Here is a 7,892-nt window from a genome sequence, read left to right as displayed (position 1 = left end):
TTTTATGTTGTTTCATGTTAAAAGTACTGAGTTCAGGCAACTTATATCATTACAGTAAACTTGAGTACACCCAACTCAAGATCATTCATTAGGATGACTATAAAAAGTTGGTTGAGAAAACTTAAATATCTGAGTTATGTTAAATTAGCACAACTCATAATAAAAAGTTAACCTTACTTGTCAAAGCAGAGGCCTGTACGACGAAGCTGGTTCAACCTAACCTGGATATGTTTGAGTTAGCCGGTTGGCCTAATCCAAAACATACGCGCTCTCGCTAAGCGGTCCTACGACGCGGGTTATCAAGTGGATCGCACAAGCCAGCCGTGTCCTATCTAGTTAGGTGCGCGTTCACATGAAAGGGGTGGTATCTGGAGCATTCGACCAATCACAAACATGGACAAGCGTACTGACAGCGCAGCGTCATACTTCCTGAATGAAAAGTCAACTATAATATTAGACATATGAAGACGTTAAACTTTAAACATCCATGACTTAAACACTTTATCCAGGATCAAAGCCACAGAGCTGCACCTGCAAGGTGAATACAGCTGGGAACAGAACAAGTGTACAATTACATTTGAACTAGTAAAAATACCAATTTCTCATATCAAGAACTCAATTTGAACTAGTCAAAATCGTTTTTTTTGATATCAGGAATTCAATTGTAACTAGTTATAAATACAAATCGTATTATAACTAGTAACAATTGAATTCAAAAAAGGATTTTGAACTAGTTCAAATTCCGACTCCCATTGAAATGAATGAGAAAAACGAAGCAAATCTCACTAGTTAAAATCGCATTTCTGATATCAAGAATACACATCACAACTAGTTACAATTTAATTTCTGATATCAAGAATACACATCACAACTAGTTACAATTTAATTTCTGATATCAAGAATACACATCACAACTAGTTACAATTTAATTTCTGATATCAAGAATACACATCACAACTAGTTACAATTTAATTTCTGATATCAAGAATACACATCACAACTAGTTACAATTTAATTTCTGATATCAAGAATTCACATCACAACTAGTTACAATTTAATTTCTGATATCAAGAATTCACTTTCTAACTAGTTAAAATGTATAAAAATGTTATATCAGAAATAAACATTCTTTCTAGTAAGAGTTAATTTGTTGATATCCTTCAGAAATGAATATAGCTAAATCGGCTTAACATACAGTGGCCACCGAAAAAGGGGACGTTTTGGTCACCCATCCGGCTGTGTGTACAGCTAGCACACATGATAACATTAAGACTACAAGCTCACTTGGGGTTGAGGCTTTTTTACACGTTGCTTGACTGCCTGCCCAAATATCTGATCTAGACATAGTAACGTGTGTTGGGGAAAATAATTATTTAAAGTTATTTAATAATTGTGACATTTATTTTACTTTTCGATGGATGAATGATGCTCAAAGTGAGGGGCCAAATAAGACAACTGAGGGGGCAATGCCCCCTTGTGGCGCCGGGCCCATCAGCAGAGGTAAATGTTTTCCCTTCTCGTCACAGTTAGACGCTCAAAGCATGACTTTAATTCATATATTTGACAAAGGTGTTATTTACTTTATTGTTTTTACAGTTTTAGCAGTTGAACATAACAATGAGAAAGGGAGAGGCGCCATGAGTTGCTCTGAACGAACACGTTTACAGTGTATTGTATTTCAACCCTGTGTTGCAAAAACAAATTCCCCTCAGATGAATATCTGTTACACAATGACTTTGTTAGTCAGATTCCTTTGGACCACTAAGACGAAGACAACCCTGTTTAACGACGAGAAAGAGGAAATACCTCCTGGGAAAATACCTTTCCCATGATGAATGATAATGAGATCATCCCTGTACACAAAAGACTGCACTGTAAATCGTGATAAGTTCACTTTACTTAGAAAAGTTCAGGAAACCGATTGCCTCAACATTTCCATGTAAAGTTAATCATTAATTTTATGTTGTTTCATGTTAAAAGTACTGAGTTCAGGCAACTTATATCATTACAGTAAACTTGGAGTAGACCCAACTCAAGATCATTCATTAGGATGACTATAAAAAGTTGGTTTAGAAAACTTAAATATCTGAGTTATGTTAAATTAGCACAACTCATAATAAAAAGTTAACCTTACTTGTCAAAGCAGAGGCCTGTACGACGAAGCTGGTTCAACCTAACCTGGATATGTTTGAGTTAGCCGGTTGGCCTAATCCAAAACATACGCGCTCTCGCTAAGCGGTCCTACGACGCGGGTTATCAAGTGGATCGCACAAGCCAGCCGTGTCCTATCTAGTTAGGTGCGCGTTCACATGAAAGAGGTGGTATCTGGAGCATTCGACCAATCACAAACATGGACAAGCGTACTGACAGCGCAGCGTCATACTTCCTGAATGAAAAGTCAACTATAATATTAGACATATGAAGACGTTAAACTTTAAACATCCATGACTTAAACACTTTATCCAGGATCAAAGCCACAGAGCTGCACCTGCAAGGTGAATACAGCTGGGAACAGAACAAGTGTACAATTACATTTGAACTAGTAAAAATACCAATTTCTCATATCAAGAACTCAATTTGAACTAGTCAAAATCGTTTTTTTGATATCAGGAATTCAATTGTAACTAGTTATAAATACAAATCGTATTATAACTAGTAACAATTGAATTCAAAAAAGGATTTTGAACTAGTTCAAATTCCGACTCCCATTGAAATGAATGAGAAAAACGAAGCAAATCTCACTAGTTAAAATCGCATTTCTGATATCAAGAATACACATCACAACTAGTTACAATTTAATTTCTGATATCAAGAATACACATCACAACTAGTTACAATTTAATTTCTGATATCAAGAATACACATCACAACTAGTTACAATTTAATTTCTGATATCAAGAATACACATCACAACTAGTTACAATTTAATTTCTGATATCAAGAATACACATCACAACTAGTTACAATTTAATTTCTGATATCAAGAATACACATCACAACTAGTTACAATTTAATTTCTGATATCAAGAATTCACATCACAACTAGTTACAATTTAATTTCTGATATCAAGAATACACATCACAACTAGTTACAATTTAATTTCTGATATCAAGAATACACATCACAACTAGTTACAATTTAATTTCTGATATCAAGAATACACATCACAACTAGTTACAATTTAATTTCTGATATCAAGAATACACATCACAACTAGTTACAATTTAATTTCTGATATCAAGAATTCACATCACAACTAGTTACAATTTAATTTCTGATATCAAGAATTCACTTTCTAACTAGTTAAAATGTATAAAAATGTTATATCAGAAATAAACATTCTTTCTAGTAAGAGTTAATTTGTTGATATCCTTCAGAAATGAATATAGCTAAATCGGCTTAACATACAGTGGCCACCGAAAAAGGGGACGTTTTGGTCACCCATCCGGCTGTGTGTACAGCTAGCACACATGATAACATTAAGACTACAAGCTCACTTGGGGTTGAGGCTTTTTTACACGTTGCTTGACTGCCTGCCCAAATATCTGATCTAGACATAGTAACGTGTGTTGGGGAAAATAATTATTTAAAGTTATTTAATAATTGTGACATTTATTTTACTTTTCGATGGATGAATGATGCTCAAAGTGAGGGGCCAAATAAGACAACTGAGGGGGCAATGCCCCCTTGTGGCGCCGGGCCCATCAGCAGAGGTAAATGTTTTCCCTTCTCGTCACAGTTAGACGCTCAAAGCATGACTTTAATTCATATATTTGACAAAGGTGTTATTTACTTTATTGTTTTTACAGTTTTAGCAGTTGAACATAACAATGAGAAAGGGAGAGGCGCCATGAGTTGCTCTGAACGAACACGTTTACAGTGTATTGTATTTCAACCCTGTGTTGCAAAAACAAATTCCCCTCAGATGAATATCTGTTACACAATGACTTTGTTAGTCAGATTCCTTTGGACCACTAAGACGAAGACAAACCTGTTTAACGACGAGAAAGAGGAAATACCTCCTGGGAAAATACCTTTCCCATGATGAATGATAATGAGATCATCCCTGTACACAAAAGACTGCACTGTAAATCGTGATAAGTTCACTTTACTTAGAAAAGTTCAGGAAACCGATTGCCTCAACATTTCCATGTAAAGTTAATCATTAATTTTATGTTGTTTCATGTTAAAAGTACTGAGTTCAGGCAACTTATATCATTACAGTAAACTTGGAGTAGACCCAACTCAAGATCATTCATTAGGATGACTATAAAAAGTTGGTTTAGAAAACTTAAATATCTGAGTTATGTTAAATTAGCACAACTCATAATAAAAAGTTAACCTTACTTGTCAAAGCAGAGGCCTGTACGACGAAGCTGGTTCAACCTAACCTGGATATGTTTGAGTTAGCCGGTTGGCCTAATCCAAAACATACGCGCTCTCGCTAAGCGGTCCTACGACGCGGGTTATCAAGTGGATCGCACAAGCCAGCCGTGTCCTATCTAGTTAGGTGCGCGTTCACATGAAAGAGGTGGTATCTGGAGCATTCGACCAATCACAAACATGGACAAGCGTACTGACAGCGCAGCGTCATACTTCCTGAATGAAAAGTCAACTATAATATTAGACATATGAAGACGTTAAACTTTAAACATCCATGACTTAAACACTTTATCCAGGATCAAAGCCACAGAGCTGCACCTGCAAGGTGAATACAGCTGGGAACAGAACAAGTGTACAATTACATTTGAACTAGTAAAAATACCAATTTCTCATATCAAGAACTCAATTTGAACTAGTCAAAATCGTTTTTTTGATATCAGAAATTCAATTGTAACTAGTTATAAATACAAATCGTATTATAACTAGTAACAATTGAATTCAAAAAAGGATTTTGAACTAGTTCAAATTCCGACTCCCATTGAAATGAATGAGAAAAACGAAGCAAATCTCACTAGTTAAAATCGCATTTCTGATATCAAGAATACACATCACAACTAGTTACAATTTAATTTCTGATATCAAGAATACACATCACAACTAGTTACAATTTAATTTCTGATATCAAGAATACACATCACAACTAGTTACAATTTAATTTCTGATATCAAGAATACACATCACAACTAGTTACAATTTAATTTCTGATATCAAGAATACACATCACAACTAGTTACAATTTAATTTCTGATATCAAGAATACACATCACAACTAGTTACAATTTAATTTCTGATATCAAGAATTCACATCACAACTAGTTACAATTTAATTTCTGATATCAAGAATTCACTTTCTAACTAGTTAAAATGTATAAAAATGTTATATCAGAAATAAACATTCTTTCTAGTAAGAGTTAATTTGTTGATATCCTTCAGAAATGAATATAGCTAAATCGGCTTAACATACAGTGGCCACCGAAAAAGGGGACGTTTTGGTCACCCATCCGGCTGTGTGTACAGCTAGCACACATGATAACATTAAGACTACAAGCTCACTTGGGGTTGTGGCTTTTTCACACGTTGCTTGACTGCCTGCCCAAATATCTGATCGGTAAATGTTTTCCCTTCTCGTCACAGTTAGACGCTCAAAGCATGACTTTAATTCATATATTTGACAACGGTGTTATTTACTTTATTGTTTTTACAGTTTTAGCAGTTGAACATAACAATGAGAAAGGGAGAGGCGCCATGAGTTGCTCTGAACGAACACTGTTACAGTGTATTGTATTTCAACCCTGTGTTGTAAAAACAAATTCCCCTCAGATGAATATCTGTTACACAATGACGTTGTTAGTCAGATTCCTTTGGACCACTAAGGTGAAGACAAACCTGTTTAACGACGAGAAAGAGGTGCAAAGCTCCTGGGTGTCCTGGGTGTGGACAGATGTAAAAAAAACAAGTATTATATTATTTTATAAAGTTCTGTTCAGACTCAGGGTCAGATTTATCCCACAGGCAGCTTTTTTGAGTTTTTTCGATAATAAAACCTAGGAAACCTACTACATTGACATTGAGACGAATATTGAATAGGGTTTAAATTAATTTCCCTTATAGGGATGAATGTTTGTCCCACTTTAATTTGTCGACAGAATATTATCTGATTTTCCAGCTCTGAAATTAAATTGGATTATGGATTTTTCACTGGTTTTATATTAATCTGAATGTAAAAGCTTTCTGGGCTCAACCTCGAGATGAATACGTTATTTATTGACGCCCACATCAACAAATAAATTGAAACCCAATCACAGTTCAGCATGTGACTTGCAAGTGACATGATGACTTGAACCACTCATGGGCTTTGATATAAATGAAGCTCAGCGCAAGTCCTTTCAGGAAGACTGGGTGTATTCACTCCGCAGCTGCATATAATTAGCTCATCACAGGCGTTCTCTTTAACCTATTACATTTCACCTCAGTCTCCAGCAGCCAATCACCGTGCTGCAGCCAAACTTTAAAATGGTTCTCCTCTCTCCTGCTGTCAGCGTGATTTCAGGTGTTCATGCTGCCGCCCGCCTCCTCCCCATCCACCTCCTCTCATCACATCCAGTGCCAGTTAATCCAAAGACCTCATCACACCTCCTCTTCATCCCATCTCCTCATCGAATCCAGATCTTCAGCATCATCACCAGTGTCTAGACCCGGGGTGGGCAAACTTTTTGGCTCGGGGGCCACTATGAGTTTTAAAACCAGTAGCAGATCGGTGAAAAAATATTTATCTGTCCACTCCTCATTAAACACTATACGATTTTAGGATCGGGGTCTAATCGCCAAAGACTTAACATTTATCATATGGCATGTGTCAATACTTGTTCTTTAAACACAATTAAGACTCTCCTGATTGAAATAGATACAAAGGAATTTGGAGGGCCTCGTTAAGTTCAATTTAAAGATAGATGTCATTGTCCAAAAAGGGTAAAAATAAATATTTACACCCACCATACAACATAAATATAGTGTGGCATTAAAGGTAGGGTAGGTAATTTAGGAGAAACCAGCTCGTCCGGTTCCACCCCCGGCGCTGGTCCTCTCGTCCCGTACGGTTTCTGTCGAGGTAGAGGAGGATCCGAGGATCCTGGAGCGACCACCAGCGTCCGTAGCAGGGTTTCCGCTAGGATTCTTTCTCACCGGTCAAATGTCCGGACAGAATTTATTTTACCGGACAAATTTGAAACTTACCGGTCATGTTTCAATAATAATAATAAGAATTGTGTGGCAGAGTTTCCGTTAGCAGGTAATCACCGGATATGCTGATGTTTAAAACTCAGTTAATGGGAGTAATTTGTATATTGCTTCAGTTTATAATCGTAACAGATCGAAAAATTTAGATACATTTTTCAATAAATTATTCCACAAACAACATAATTATTACATTCAAAGAAACTACTTGTAGTAAATTAAGTACATTATTCAAAAATGTACTTTGATTAATAACACGGGAGAAACGGATCCTCTGTTTTCCCCTCTCCCTCCCTCTCTCTCCTGACAGCCCGTCAGTTTCTCAAGCAGCTCCTGCAGCCCGCTAAACAGTGGGCGGGGCTTCAGGTGATTATGCAGCAGCTGATCTGATCTCTCTCTCGCGTCCGGTTACACTTCACTCGCGTTTATGTCCATATCGATCAGATCCATCTCTCCTGATCGGCCTTTATAGAGAGCACCGATCCAACTATTAAGAGTGAATATCGGCCGATAATGATCGGCGGCCAATAGATCGGAGCATCGGACATTTTGACCGGCAGGTTTTGAATTTACCGGTTTTTATTACATTTTACCAGCTAAAAACCGGTAATTACCGGCTAACGGAAACCCTGGTCCGTAGGTGTCCCCAATCGAACTTGCAGAGACCCTGCTCGCAGCGCCAATTGTTATGGAAATCTAGGACCCAACACTGTGG

This window comes from Pseudochaenichthys georgianus, chromosome 11 (genome assembly GCF_902827115.2).
Source record: "Pseudochaenichthys georgianus chromosome 11, fPseGeo1.2, whole genome shotgun sequence".
Taxonomy (NCBI): domain Eukaryota; kingdom Metazoa; phylum Chordata; class Actinopteri; order Perciformes; family Channichthyidae; genus Pseudochaenichthys; species Pseudochaenichthys georgianus.
This window is presented reverse-complemented; position numbering follows the sequence as displayed.